This window comes from Anser anser, assembly GCF_964211835.1.
Source record: "Anser anser genome assembly, chromosome: 11".
Taxonomy (NCBI): domain Eukaryota; kingdom Metazoa; phylum Chordata; class Aves; order Anseriformes; family Anatidae; genus Anser; species Anser anser.
The window spans coordinates 8338191-8351533 of record NC_139732.1 but is presented as its reverse complement, the minus strand read 5'-3'; the positions used below and the strand labels follow the sequence as shown (position 1 = coordinate 8351533).

General features: G+C 36.9%; 1 protein-coding gene across 15 annotated transcripts in view; it reads right to left on the bottom strand.

The window, feature by feature from the left end:
- FTO (FTO alpha-ketoglutarate dependent dioxygenase) overlaps positions 1 to 13343 on the bottom strand; it is a 247120-nt gene that overhangs the window by 79224 nt on the left and 154553 nt on the right. The window contains exon 10 of one of the 15 annotated variants that reach the window (XM_083852102.1): positions 1 to 13343. This exon is cut by the window's left edge and continues 20484 nt beyond it; it is cut by the window's right edge and continues 45703 nt beyond it. The exons of the other annotated variants lie outside the window; for them this stretch is intronic. The gene's annotated coding sequence lies outside the window, so the exon portion shown is untranslated. 15 annotated transcript variants of the gene reach the window in all.

Below are 13343 nucleotides of genomic sequence, written 5' to 3'. Positions count from 1 at the left end.
CCTGGGCACCAGTAAACAATTCCAGAACAAAGCCCTTGATTAAAAAAATTCCAATAATACATATGTATATATATAAACACACACACTCATTTTAGTACTGCCTCATAAAAGGATTAAGTTAAAATTTAATACAGACTCACATACACGGAACTCTAGATCCCTTTTACTCTGTACATATATAATTGCTATTTCTGTGTAATTTATGAGTAAAAATCTAGTTTTGTTACATCCAGAAACACAATTTCTTCAATGTACAGAACTGTATAGTTTATTAAATAAACACAAACTGGGATATAATGGCATACATTTGTTTTCATTACAAGTAGTAACGCAATATTTCTCTAAGGCTTACTACATTAGCATTTCTTTCCATGTTCCAAATGCCTTTGAACTTTCTGAAAAGCTACATCTGTTAGCTCCCTTGTATACAGCCGAAACTTACCAAGCGAATTAACTTTTAATATAAATTGCTTTGTTCACTATTAAGATTGATGTTGGACACACTGTACTGTAAGTTGCAAACTGCAATTACAATTCGCTGCAATTATCTCTGGTTGTTAATAGCACAAGATAGCATGTCACTTTCTACCAAGTGTATAATTTATCTTTTTTTTTTTTTTTTCCCCTCCATGAACTCTTGTGGTATTCCAAATGTATAATCTTGTTGTATTTATTTCCCAGTGGTCCAACAAAATGCACAGCAAGTGCTGACTAGAACAAACTAAAAGGCAGTGCTATTGACAAGCCGTCACTTGAGCAGTAATGAACACTCTGCCTCTACTTTCACCTCACCAAACTAACAGCTTTAATTTATGATAAAGCAAACGAGAGACAACCTCCAGTTTTATTATACCCTCAGTGCTGTTTCAAATAAAGTAATTAGAAGGTCAAGAGGCAGGTCTAGAAAGCCAAATACAAATGCAAGCCCTCTGCACTGACATTTTTAAAAAATCTTGACTGTTCAAAGAGCATTTTATCCATCCCTCTTCTGCAGAGCAGCGCAAGGCAGTTTTTACCACCGTAACCAATCTGAAACAGTGTGGTTCAATTCTTTGCTTGGTAATTCAGCCCATATGTTAGGACAGATACCTAGCAATGTCCCTTCCCTATGCCTTTCATTTCAAAGGAAGGTACAGGTGAGTTTTAAAAACATATTTTTCTAACAAACTTTCACACAAAATGAACTGACTTTTTTTTTTGTCTTTTTAGAAGCGCAAGACATTTCATGGGATCCCATAAAAATACATGAGAAATATTTGAAGAAAAATAATTATGAAAAAAATCTCCCTTATGAAATTGAGTTTAGAACCTCTAAAAGCTCATTTACAACTTGAAGAATAAACTGTTCCTAGAACTGCTGAAGAACAAGTTTTTCTTGAACGTTTGGACCAACTGGAATAAAAGCACAAAACTATATTTGGTCGTTGCAGTATTGTTGTATAAATATTTACAACCAGAGATATATAATTATGCTAATGCAGCATGTCTCCATTTTCATTATATGATATCATCTTGAATTTAAATTTCTTTCATTCAAAAGTACCTCATAACACCTTAGAAGCCAGTCAAAATCATTCCTCAGCTAGAAACAAATGAAACCTATACAATTAGGGATTCTTATTAGGCAACCATATGTCTTAAATTACATCAAAGCATACTCCTATGTATTACTACAGTTCTGTTATATGTTGATTGGAAAATTACTTCCCATTAAGAAACTGTTTTTGTTGAGCCTTTGATGAGTTGTCTTAGACTAGCTTCACTACTTGAGATAAATCACTGAACTCCAGCCAGGTCTGAATAAAAGGCAGCAGCTGCTTGCCACAGATCAACAGTTTAGGAAAGGCAAATCTGAGTCCAAATGAAATAGGTGGGGAACTGAAAAAGAACATGGCTCTCTGTATGGTCGTTTGGACAAAGGCCCTCCTCTTCACTAATGTGCTTGTAGACTACGTGCTAGGAATTGTCACAGCACCTTGCAGACAGAACTTTGCCTCATCAAAAATATTGTTGTTCCTCCAGCATCCTAGGGTTCATGTGAACCACACCAGGACCAGAAGAGTGCCGCCTGCTGACTTGTGCCACACACCAACTCTGAGCCAGCTTTTTCTATCTGGCATGCTTGTCAAGCTATCAAGCCAGCTTGTTCACATGGCCTTGGCAAAACTTCCTGGGAGAATTCATGCACAAAAGTTTATCTGACTAAATCCAAAACTACATCTCAGTTACTTGCATTATTTCTATGTAGCAAAGATGTTAGATGAGTTTTCTATTCATACCAAAAAATTGCAGCCAATTGGAAATTATGGCAAAGGTCTCACAAGTGCATGCATAAGAAAACACGGAGATTGCCCAACTGTTTGCACATCAAGGGATTCTTCAGCCTTCAGTACTTACTATGTTTTGGTAAGCATGTCTTATATAATGGCCTTTTAATTAAGATTCTGTTGTATCACTTTTCTCAAAGTAATTTTTGCACTATCATGGCACATTCACGTAGCAAGTGCAATTATACATAATGACATAAGTGGTGTAAATGTATAATTATATAATTGGAACATGCAGTTACATTGTAAATGCCCTCGTGGAACTGCAAAAAGCCCAGCAGATACTGTACACATGCATAAGAATTAACACAGCTCAACTGCCGCCACTTGAGTTTGTACAGACTACACAAAAGGAATTGCCTCGGAGGTTTTCTTAGAAGAGCTGTTCAAACTACAGAACTTTACAAAAACTATTACAAGTAGCTTCCACCCTCCGTCTTCCAGAGTTGCTAATAGTGATTTAAAACTCTGTAGTGCCGCCAGGGACAGAGAAGTCTGAACTCCTGCAACAATAGCAGAGATGGAGTTACATGGACTGACTGGTGAATACAAATTTCTTTCTATCTCCTCTTCTTCATTACTGTTCCTTCATAACTGATACACTTGTGTTATTTGCTCTAAATTCAATTACTTCATCTAACCAACCAAATGCATATAAGCTGCTTTCTCACAGTGTAATTCCATACGTACAAACAAGTAACATCACACATATACATCCATGGTACTAATGAGAAACACTTTGAACTGTGAAGTTTTGTCCTGGTTCACCCGAAAAGCCTCAAGTTATTTTAATTCGGACTAAAAACTGGTTTCAATGAAACCTTTACAACCTCACTGTTTTCCCCTAATGGCCTTCAGGGTTTATTTTCTCAAATTGCTGTTTACTGTATGAGATTAAATTTCTTCTTTTTTTTTTTTTTTTTTTTTAAATCTATGCACTCCCACCTAACATCTATCAGACGCACATTGAACCTCCTTTTCTCCTACCTTGCAGGTCAACAGGACTGCAAAGATCACTTTGTTTGTCATCTTTTCCCACAAGAAACTCCAGTTCTCCAGCTTCCACTTTCTAAGTACCCTCAGGGTCAGTGAATTCTTTACTAAGATGCAGCTGAAATTGATGGCTGCCCCTTTGCTGTCCCCTCGCCCCCCTCATCCCTTCCATCTTATGTTTATTACTTCCCTTACTCAAGCGGGTCATACACTAAGTGCTGAATACAAGAGGTCTTGCATGAAAATTTAAAAAAATACACAATAAATGCATCATAAAGTTGAGAATGTAGAACAGAAACATCACGTGCCTCTACTGCATGTTAAAATGACAGAGTTGAGGTCTATGCGTAACAGGCAAAAAACGGTGAAATTGTGCACTCTGATAGGCAGCAGCAGGTAAGAATGTGTGCATGTGTGTGTACAAGAAACTGAACCTTTGAATCAATATATTGGGCACTCTCTAGCTTTAACTGCTGAAATGCCACCCAAATCATAAGACTCAGACCTGATAATATTCAGTGGCAAGCATTTCTTTAAGCAAACTTTAGATGGGTTCTCAAATACATGACCAGTGGGGCAAATGGAGCTTATGAGGATCAGTACGAGATTTTATCTATTTAATCATCTACTGCTTGATTCAGATATTGCCATTGCAAAGCGCAACGGCAGCTATCTTCAAACTGCTATTTAAAGATGTAAGCATTAAAGGAAGTACTGAGGATATAAGGAAATCTGGGAATCAGTGAAAGATGTTGGTATGCAAGAGTGAAGATATACCAGCTGGTCCTACTGCTTCAGCTGGTTTCCAGAGGGCCAGGAAGAAATTAGTCTCAGACTTCAGTTGAAAGAACACCTGGACATTAACCTGGGGCACCAATTCCCTTATGAACAAGGTAATCTTTGTTTCCTCACCCATACATCTAGAAATTAAATAATGACTATTAAAAAAAAAAAATCCTTGCTCCCCAGTGTCCTTAAATCACTTAAGTTCAATAAAGAAAAAAGAAGTATTTATGAAAAGGGTAAGGGAAAACACAACAACGGGCAGGGAAAAAAACGGAGTAACATCTCTGGCCTTCTTGACTGAGAATACGTGGACAAACCTAGAGATTCTGAGGTCTGCATCTAATTTATTTCCAGTAAAGTAGAGACAATAATAAGTAGTTGATGCTTTCCTCAAAGATTTGGTTTGTTGGATCAAAATGGAACAGCAGGCAATGGAGTTCAGTATAGGGGTAGACAGAATTTCTACACTGACAACGATGCTGGTCTTAAAATAAAATAAAAACTGTGCCATATTTTGGTTAGTGGCCTCCATTTGCTCTGATTTGGAGATCTTGCCTGAGCATGCTGAATGAGGACATAGTTTGTGTTTGCATCTTTAGATCATCCAAAAATGAATATTGCACAATTTCCATAGACATTCACAAAATCTCACATATGGCTAAGTAGAAACTATTAGTGGTGTGTGAATCATATTATATTTGGCAGCAGTGGTATTTAGATTGCCAATTACCTCCCAGCTCCAAATACAGGACTGAACCTCTGTTTTTCTGCTATAGTACATGCTGCCCTTCAGAAATCTGCAAAAGGAAATGCTAAAGAATTACATGAAATTGTGACTTATTCCCCTACAGTACTTTTTTTGAAAAACCTTAATACATTTTTCAGAAGAGAGATATTATTCTTACAAGATATTTGATTGCTTTGCAAACCAAAATGAAGAAATGTTATTATTTTTTTTAATTATAGAAATTTCATATTTGTCTTTTTGTTTCTCCTACCCTGTGCTGAGGGAAAATAAAATAGACAAATCTCTACTCCCTCACCAATACACGTAAAGAAAGGTCTATTTGCCACTCATACTGGAAACAAATCTGATACAACTGCTTTTAATGATTAAATTCAATACTCCTATTGTTTTTTATTAAACCATTGGTACATTTTAGAAAAAAACAACAAATTCCACTACAGGGTTGGCATGAATCTGCTCGCCACTTTATTTTTTTCTCTTGCATTCTGGGGAGGGGGCATTTTCTTTGACTTTCCACCCTTCCCTAGGCAGCCAGCAGCACCTTGCCATAGCATTTGGTGATGGATGTTCTGTCTGCTCAGTTCATACCAACAAATTATTGTAGTAAAAATTGTATCTCTGCTGACAGAGATGCTGCTCCTAGAGAAGTGGGAAACCTAGATAACACATGTGCAGAAGGACCAAGGGAGAAGCAGACAGAAACCCCCTGCAAGCTGAAGTACCTAGAAAAGCCCACTCTGAAACACGAACTGCTTGCTAGGAACCAGCTAAATGCCTCTTATCTATAACATGGATAACAATGCTTCTCCTGGGCTACAGTGCTTCCTGACTGCAATGCAGGTTCCTATAGTTGTAGAAGTCTTACAATGGCATTTCTCCACCAGGAGATTGAAACTCCAGAACTAGCTTTACATTATCACTTATATTTTAAGATGATTAATGTTTTTCTGCTGATGATCTCTGCAGTAAGATGTCTAGAATGTTTTACCTTCCTACAGCAAGACAGTTTTCTCCCACTCAGTGACAGTACTAATACTACTCTTTGGTTATCACAGTTCCGATGCATAAGAAGCATATATCGTATATACAGTGATTGCTTAAAGTTTCATAGCCATATTTGGATGATAAGAGATCTCATTGTTACCCTATATAAATACTTGCCAATAATGGAAGCATGTATTTGCAAAGTTTCCTAAGGTAGCCACCATCTTACCATGCCCTTTTATTCAAGCTCCTGGCATGAGCCGCTTTCATTTTATGTTTTGGATTAGTTCTAACCATCTTCCTTCAGATGTCATGGAACGGAACAGAAATACTCTTCTCTCTCACAGCAGATTTCTTACTCCAGGAAAACAACACAAATGCTACTCCAGCCAGATAGTGGAGTTTTCCATTTTTGGGTCAACCTTCATTTGTATGTTATACACACACTAAAGATGTATATTTTATCCCTCAATCTGTTCATAGTGGTACATGAAAGACACTTCCTAGAAATTCTTTGCTACAGCTTCTGATTCATGATGTATTTTATGGAAGACATATTTTAAGTTGTCCATCCTTTGATTTCCCACAGAAACTAATAAATAATCAACAAAAATATGATTAAAAACATTGCCTCAACTCTCAGCCAAAATGAATACTAGCTAGTTGAAAATCTTTCTGATCCTAATCTGTTTATCTTAGAAACAGAATTCTAACTTAGGTTTTAAAAAGCCTGATGAAGGGTTCCACTAAGATTTGACAAGGTATTTTCATATGCAAAATCTCTTGAAATGAGAAGGAGAAGGATATCAAACTTGAAATTACAGAAGGATGAAATAGAGCTTTAACTAGGAAAGGAAATTACTTATCTAAAATTGCAGTTCTCTACGAAAAACACCCTCTTAAATAATATTCAACCACTATTTCATCCATTCTTGCGAGCAGTGCTTTAAGACTGTTTAGGTAACTATAAAAGCATGACCAACAATACATAATGGATTAAAAATATTCTAACTCATGTCTCCCTTTCAAAATCAAGAGGTGAGGAAAAACTAAAATTAAAACTTCAAACTTAGAATTTCCTGTAATTCAATTCTCTGCTGTTCTATTTATCTAAACCTCCATCCCAAGCTTCCAGATAGTATTCAACAAATTGAGAAGTGGGCTTATGTTATGTTTATTTAGAGAATATACATAGGACTTCTTCCTTGTCTAAATTTTCTTTTACAAGCATAGGAAAAATACAAAAGACCTGGTTAAAGAATATCCTTTGTCAAAACATAAATGACCTCTAGCTTTTGTAAAGAAGTATTTATTTTCATACAGGCAAACCTGAGATACTTTTCTTGGTCCGTTATTCCTATCTGTAAACGCCCAAGATCTGACATGTGAACCTTGCATTTTGTTACAGCAGACCAGTGGTAGCTCAGAGGAACATCACCTAAGTAAACACAAGAGGAAGCATCGAAGGAAGGGACCCTTTGTAAAAAGTTGAAATGCATGAATTACAACTTGTTTTCTTACAAAATTATTGCTTGTAATTGACTAGTAACTATTTTTAAAAGTTGAATTACAACTCATTACGATAACTACAATCATGATATGTATGTATATACATGCACACACATACCTTACTCAACGCTATTATACTTACGTATCTGGGCAATTAGTACATTTTAGTACTTTGTAATCAATTACTAATCATTTAAGTATTTACTAAAAAAGACAAGCGTGATTTATGTTGACATTTAGAGAAGAACAAAAATACACAAGATAGTAATTTTTTGAATAGTTGGCTTTTAATTTAAAAATATAGTGCATTGGAAGTATCAGAAAAAGATATATATATTTTCATGTCCAGCAATTTTTAAAAACCTGTAGCTCAAGTCCTCTTCTACATCAATTTATTTACAGGTTAGAAGAGGAAAATAAGCTTTCCTGCATTTTCAACCCTCAATTGGTTTCTCAGCTTTGAATGAATTAGTCATTGAACTGAACCGTAATGGAGAAAAACTCTGCATGCTGCTACTGCTGCCAAAAGCCAGCTTAGCAGTTTAGCAGACTCGCTCCAGGTGTTTAACTCTTTCAGTCACTTGCCTTTCTTTAAAACTTCATCTGTAAACAAGTGTGCCACTTGGTTACTGGTTTACTTCAAATGGCTTTCTTATATTTCAAGAAGCCTGTATGTTAACACTGACTCATGTTTATTTTGACATATTTATTTTAAAACACGATTCAAATATAAACCCGAGTTTTTATTCATTTCCTTAAACACTTTGTTTAAACCGACTCTAACTTCCTATTTAACCTTGCTTTTAGATTTCTTACAACATGAACCTTGACTTCACCATACAAATTCTCCTCTAACAGCTTTTCCACCTGGTCTAAGGAAAACAGGCAAAACTACAATTTCTTGTAGCCTCCTCTGGTTTGGGACTCAGAACAGTGACTGTTCTGCTCAGCACTTCCAGCAGGTAGACCTCACAGTGAGTTTTCTGGCTGAGGCAAAGAAGTCTCCTTAACTTCAGAATTTCAGGGAATATCAGAAACAAAATTTACTTCTTCAAAGCATCTGCAGTAATTATACAAACATGAGCCCAAGCACAGCAACAAAATACCTCCTTCCACAAAGCCATGGACGCGCAGCATGGATACAAGAAGTCATTAAGCCTATAAAACCCATACGCAGCTGGGTTTTACACATTACTTAACACTCCAGTCAGATGACTTTCTCTGTTCATGGCAACTGTGAGTGTTAGCAGCTTAGAAATCTTTCTGATAAAAAGCAGATGCCTAGAAAAAGTTTGATTTGGAAGAGATGTCTCCCTACTACATGACCTAACACAGGGACTTGGTCTGTTTTAACTGTAGCTGACAAAGACTGACTCGCAGGCGATGGGAGCACACCAGCAAAGTGTAGTGATGTAGAGAAAGTCCCCTGTGGTACAACCACTTATGTAAGACTTCAGATGGTAACAGCTGAGTGATAAAGTTTGCATGTAATCAGTAGGAACTTGTCATCTTTCAACCCATTCCTCTGATAGAAAATCAAAATACTTGATTTGAAGCAACTATACTTTCTTCTCACAAAAGACAGTTTTCAAAACCAGTGCAGGCACAGTATCCAACGAAACCACAAAGATTAAATTAATCCCTGTGCAGAAAAACTCTGAAAACAGTAATTCAATGTGCCACACCATTAATATATTCTAAAATACAAATAGCAGTTGTGTGTGTTTTTTTTTTGACAAAAAGGAAACAAGCATTTCCATCTATTGCAGAACTGAAATGCTCTTTTTGGCCCTCTTCTGTGCTAACCTGGTACCTTTTCTCCTCATGCTCTACAGATGATACACAAAACAGTTTTATGGACTTGCAAAGGTAATATGAGGATTAAGGTAGGCAGAGTAAATACACCTCTAGAGTACACAGTTAATGCCTTTGAAATGTTTTCATTTATTTTATAATTTACAGGAGGAAATGAGCACTGAAACACCATCACAACACTATCTGCTTTAGCAAAACAACCATTTAGTTTTACTGAAAGATGACCTGATGTTTGTCCATATACAGAGAACACAAGGCAGTTGAACATTTTCTGCAGAAAGGAGATTGATAACAAAATACTTTAACCCAGCCCTGAAGCACTAATGTACTTCACTAAAAAAAATCTATTGATGATTGTTGTTCCCAGCATCCTCTAAACATAATATGCTAGTGTAGTGCAAACACATCATTTAGCTTATGAATAGATGTAATTTTGAATATACTTTACACGTGGAGGCTGGAGACTTCTGTTCTCCCATCTGTCCAAGCCAACTAATGCTTTCTCACATTTCATGCAGAGACTCATCCAGCCTTACTGAGGGAATTCCTGAAAGGACTACAACATTTCAGCCAGAGCTCCCAAACCAAAGTATGAAACACAGGAAAACTCAGCCTTCAATACATCAAACAACTAGTCCATAACCTAAACTAAATTAAAAAGGAAGTGATTAAAAATTACAGAAAGCCCAAATGTCTGTACATGCGATCTCAGTGACCGCTGTGATTTGCTTTGTCCCCAAACCGTGAACTAATTTTTACAGAGGTATTTCCCTATGGAAGCCTTTGTGCATATTTCATATCACTTATGGTGAGATATTGACTACATTAGGTTTCTCAGTACAACGAGAACCAACCTGAATGTCACGTACAGAGGCACATCCAAGCACCAGGCACCAAAGTAACTTCTAGGAATGAGGAAGCAAAAGGATTTCTTACTAGAGAATAAAAACACTTGAAAGAAGTTGATTTAAAATTATTTCTGTGCTACTTATATTCAACAACAAGTGGACAGGAAAACATATTTTCAGTTGAAAGTACAGGTCACTTATGAACCACTTTAACAAAGCTTTACCCCAAATACTCTATACTTGCAGATATTTAAAACAGCATGCATCCCACCACATGCAACAGTTGTATAGAGAGAGTTAAGAGTTGCATTGCAGCTGAGTGAAGGGAAAGCTGATACAGATGTGTAAATTAGCACAGTGAGTGTTAATTGAACAACTATTGTACATAGGAAGCTGAAGGCATGTGTTACAGTGCATGAGTGATGAGTTTTAATGGTGAGCTCTATAAACCAAAATCAGACTAAGCTTTGCTTACTTATCCTCTGTTTAGAAGGAATATAAAAAAGTCTATTCAGTACAGAGATGCCTCCTAATACCTTGCAACAACACAACTGCAAGTATAATAACTAAAACCAGTGAGTATACAAATACAGTTATTGATTCCAAACAGTAACATTATTCCTTCCTATGATCCTCCATTTTATTTTGTTCAATTAAAAAAAAAACAAAACAAACAAACAAAAAACCTGGGATAATTCCAGTTCTAAACCAGAGCTGTACCATTCTCCATTTCTACATAGTTAATCTGTCTGTGTGTAATTTTCCATATGATTATTAGATCACTTCCTCTGAAATGTGATACATATGCTCTCTATGGTCCCAGTCACCATTTGCAGCTCTGCATCTGAAACAAGCAAAATCTCTTTGAAGTTCCCTGGATGAAACCCTGGGTCTGCTGAAGTTAACAGCAAAGTTCTCACAGACATCAATGTGGCCCTGCATTTCTTCATATTAGGAAACTTAAATAATGCAAAATATGAATAAAAATGGGAAGTTCCAGTGAAGACCAAAATACAGTGCGACAGTCAGACTCATATTCCCTGTCTTGAAGATAAAAGGCTGAGGAGCAGCTAGGGAGAGTGAAGAAACTACACGGGGAAGTAGAGAACACGAAGTCTCAAGTGAATGGGTTTGTGCATCTTAAGTCTCAGTGCTATTCACTCTCAAGTCAATGCTACTAATAAGAACCCAAAGCATGCATTTTGTTTAATATAACCCACAGTATTTCCACTGCATGCTGTCTTTGAAGTCTGAAGTGTTTAAAATTCTAAAAGCTAAAATGGGCCAATTATTGCATTTATAAAAACTATTCAATTACTGTATTAATAAGGAGTAAAAAAACAAAAGCTTTTCTGCGATGAGGAGTAATCATACGCTGCCTTCAACCACAGCCACTCCCTTCTCTGAAATATAAACTATTTGTTTCTGAGAATGTTTTTTAGCCTGTATGAACAGAGTTAACAGTTTGACTTGTTCTGCAAGCTGCTTTTAATTGCTTAACGTGAAAAAAGTGATAATTAAATTAACATGCAGATCTCCAAACCCTGTTGACAGTGTCAGTAACAGGAACATCACATTAAAGTACACTTTCACAGCATAAACAACGAACAAACCCTTGGAAATGGGCCATGTGGATACTAGCAGTAAAAGCAGACAAAATATTGTTAATATAAGATAAATTGCCACAGCAAAATGGCAATTATCACTCACTTCAATGATTAGTTTCAGAGCCATGTAGAGATGGTAAAAATAACACACAACATCCACAAACCAGTAACATATTAAGTGCACACCCCTGTAGTATGATGCCAAAATGAGTATTTTTTAAAAATTATTTTATTCTTTTGGTAGTGATCGTTCTGTGTATATCATCTAGATTAATGCCATTATATTTAGATTTGCTAGAGACAGAACTGAGCAAACTCTTCATTGCCTTCAGCCACCCAACACTGTGCAGCACTATTTGACAATCCTTGTTCTTTCCTACAGAACTCCAGAGAGCAGAACAATATTTCTGGAAGTTTGCAGGACACCATTCAGTCATTCTGCTTTTCATTTATCTTCCAGAGGTGGATTTTGGGTATGAGGATTTGCACAGGTGGATTGCTGTGTCTTTCACAAAGTCTTTTTTCCTCAGGCTATTTACCCTTCAGCCCCCTCAGCTTTTCCATGGTGCACTTCAGAGCTGTCCTGTGTAAGTTCACAGCACAAATCCTATCATTTGCAAAGAGCATCCGTACACTAGATTCCTACACACACCTTCAAAACTTTTTGATTTTGTCTTTAACTTTATCACCTTTTAGAAGTAGGCTAAGCTAAGGAAATCCATGTCCTAGCTGCCTCTTCTCCAGGCTCCGAATCACTGGATAATCCACAAGACATATCCTGAAAGACAGACCCTGTCATGCTTCTGGTTTTAAACGAAGGCTGAATTCTTACACCCACAGAACAACACAGGTTTCTATTAGGAGTTATTTCAGATCTTATCTTGAAGACTGACCAGAATTTCAGCTCACTCAGGGGCCTAGGCAGCCAGCCCCCAGCGTGGACACCCTGGGGACGGATGTCATGCAGGTGGAACTCAAGGCGACGCTCCCTGCTGGCGCTGTACCGAGACCCAGTGTATTCCAAAAATAGGGCGCTGCCCTGGCCAGGGGAGGATCTGGTTACAGCACAGGGAGTGTATTACTGGCACACAGGCCATCAGCTACTATTTGTCACTACCAAATGATACTTACCGCCAAGCCTTCAGAGATGTTTAAGACCACCCCTTGGTTTTGGGCCAGAAGGTTTAATCCCCAAATTCATTGCTACCACAAAATCCGTGGTGCAAACTAGATGGCCGGCAAAACGACATTTGCAAATGACGTGCATACAAATCAAATAAATGGTTTCATTTGCAACCACATTTGACTGTAAGTGCAGAAACATTACCCACTGATTTCTATTTTATACTTCAATCAACATCACAGTGGAAGCAGTACTTCCTGTAGAAGAAATTTCATTTGAAACTTGCTCTTTTGGTGGCAGCTAAAACAAAAGGCAAGGTGAGGCCAGTGACAATACTCATACTGCTCTTCTGAAGCAAAGAGCCTCTTCCATTCTACCCCCTCAGCAAATATATACACATACAGTAAATTTCTATAATATTTTATACATATGTATATATACTGTATATAACTGTATATATAGTTTACATATATAGTTTCAGACAAACTATATAACTATATATAGTTTCAGACAAGCTCAGCTAATGGGAATTTGATTGCTTTTCCAAATGCTGACATTGGACATGAATTCTAGCTCAGTTTTATCAGTTAGGATTTAAGCTTT